The 2,500-nt window shown below is 41.0% G+C and overlaps 1 protein-coding gene across 2 annotated transcripts in view; it reads left to right on the top strand.

Moving 5' to 3' along the window:
• Positions 1-2,500, top strand: part of LOC135105101 (protogenin A-like) — a 173,620-nt gene that overhangs the window by 26,501 nt on the left and 144,619 nt on the right. The window contains exon 1 of one of the 2 annotated variants that reach the window (XM_064013094.1): positions 2,348-2,500. This exon is cut by the window's right edge and continues 11 nt beyond it. The exons of the other annotated variant lie outside the window; for it this stretch is intronic. The gene's annotated coding sequence lies outside the window, so the exon portion shown is untranslated. Of the gene's footprint in view, positions 1-2,347 lie in introns of those variants that run through there. 2 annotated transcript variants of the gene reach the window in all.

Below are 2,500 nucleotides of genomic sequence, written 5' to 3'. Positions count from 1 at the left end.
CTTCTTCTTCTTCTTCTTCTTCTTCTTCAGAATGGCTATTTTTATTATTGTGTTTTACTTGTTTGCCTAAAATTAAATAAATAAAAGAGGAAGGGAAGTTGGAATTTTAGAGTACTTTGAAACACACACACACACACACACACACACACACACACACACACACACACACACACACACACACACACACACACACACACACACACACACACACACATCGGGGGGAAAAAAATTGCCAAGTATAGACTTTCAAACAAAACCCATTAATTGCCACCACCACCACCATCACCACCACCACCACCACCACCACTCCCTTAACTCTACCATTTCACTCCAAAAAACCTTTAAAAGTCCCTACCCTCCCCCCATTACTTCCCTTCTCCCCCTCCCATATCCCTTCACCACCACCAGTACCACATTCTCTCTCTCTCTCTCTCTCTCTCTCTCTCTCTCTCTCTCTCTCTCTCTCTCTCTCTCTCTCTCTCTCTCTCTCTCTCTCTCGCATCTTCCCTTACTTTGTATTATAATTAGTCCAGGGCAGTGTGGCATCAGGGGCCTAAAGGTCTGCTGCTGCTGCTCTGGTTTCCCTTGTAAAAAAAGAAAAGTATTAAAATTCTTGGTGTCGTTGTTGGTGTCTTGTTATTTTAGAATAGGGTACATTAGTTTAGGCTTGGTTATTTTAGTTTAGGCTTGGTTATTTTAGGTTAGGTTAGGTTAGGTTAGGTTAGGTTAGGTTCGTCCTTTTCTTCGTCCTCACCTTTCTCATTTTATCCTTCTTTCTCGTCCTCTTTCTCTTTTCCTTGTTTGTTTTTTGTTTTTCTCGTCCCTGCCTTCCTCGTCTCCCGTTTTTTTTTTTTTTTATTCATTTTTTTCCTCTCTCTCGTCGTTGTCTGCCTCATCTTCGTCTTTCTCGTCTCTCGCTTGTTTCTCTCGTCCTCGTTGTTGTCGCCCTCGTCGTCCTCGTGGCGCTAAGGTGTTGGGGAGGATCTGCGTTAAGTCATCTGTGGAGTAAGTGATGTCCCCCGTTATTGGGTTAGTGGAATGGAGTTAGGTGATTCAGAATAATATGCAGTTACCTCTCTCTCTCTCTCTCTCTCTCTCTCTCTCTCTCTCTCTCTCTCTCTCTCTCTCTCTGTCTCTGTCTCTGTCTCTGCCGGTTGGTTGGTTGGGCTTACAATGTGGAGGAAGAGGAAGTGGAGGAGGTGGTGGTGGTAGTAGTGGTAGTGGTGAGAGAGAAAGAAGAGGAGGAGCAGAGGATGGAAAGAAAGAAGAGGAATAGGAGGACAGGAAGAGGAGGTTGGAAAGAATAGAAGAGAGAAGAGGTAGTGGTGGGGAAAAAAGAGGAAAGAAGAGGAGGAAGAGAGGATGGGAGAAGGGAGAAGAGGATGCAGGGGAGAAGGAATAAAGAAGGGGAGAGGGAGATGTGAGGAGAAAAGAAAACGAGGAGAAAGAGGAAGAGGAGGAGGAGAAGAAAAAAGGAGACGTGAAAGGAGTGAAGAGGAGGAGGAGGAGGAGAAGACAAAAAAGAAGAGAAGACGTGGAAAGAATAAAGAGGAGGAAGAGTAGAAGAGAATTAAAATAAATACGAAAAAAAAGTGAAATATTGAGTAGAGGAAAAGGCGAGGAAGGAAGATAGAGAGAATAAAAGAGGAATTGAAGAGGAAAAGAAAAGAGGAGGATAGGAAGAGATAGAAGGCGAGCAAGAGATAGAGAAAAAAGAGGAATTGAAAAAGAAAAGAGGAGAATAAGAAGAGAAGAAATAGAAGAACGAAGAAGGAAGAGAAAAGGGAAAGAGAACACACTTAAAACTAGTATGAGTAACTGAAGGAAAACCAAAAAGAAAAAAAAAATAAAGGACTGGAATGGAGGAATAGGAGAAGAGAGAATAAAGTGAGGAGTTGGAGGAGGAAAAAATCAAAAAATGGTAAAAATAATGAAAGAAAGATAGAATTAGAAGAAAAAGAAACTAGAAGCTGTGTAAAAGGAATAGGTGAAGGAGAAGGAGGAAGAAAAGGAAGGAAATAAATAAAGAATGGTAAAAATAGCAAAGATGTAAAGAAGGTAGACGGAAGAAAAAAAAACAGGTGGAATTAGAAAAGAAGGAAGAAAAGAAGAAAGAGGAGGCGGAGGTGGAGGAGGAGCAGAAGAAAAGGAAGGAAAAATAATTGATAAAAAAATTGGAAAGTATGTTAAATAATAAAAAAATGTATGAAGAATTGAAAAAGAAAAAGAAAAAAGGAGAATGAGGAGGAGAAAGAAGAAGAAGAAGGAAGAAGAAAAATAATTAGAATGGTAACTAAAAAAAAGATAAATAAAAAACTAAGAGGAATTGAAAAAGAAGGAAGAGAAGAAGAAAAAGGAAGAGGAGGAAGAGGAGGAGGAGGAGGAGGCGTGGACAACCAAACCGAATGAAGAAAGAAGAGAGGGAGGGAGGGAGGGAGAGAGAGGAAAGGAAGAAACTGTCCAACGAAGCAGTTTGAACCAACACACGCCGCTCGAATCT

Source organism: Scylla paramamosain, chromosome 11 (assembly GCF_035594125.1).
Source record: "Scylla paramamosain isolate STU-SP2022 chromosome 11, ASM3559412v1, whole genome shotgun sequence".
NCBI classification, from domain to species: domain Eukaryota; kingdom Metazoa; phylum Arthropoda; class Malacostraca; order Decapoda; family Portunidae; genus Scylla; species Scylla paramamosain.
The sequence above is the reverse complement of the archived record's forward strand: the minus strand, read 5'-3'. Positions and strand labels throughout refer to the sequence as shown.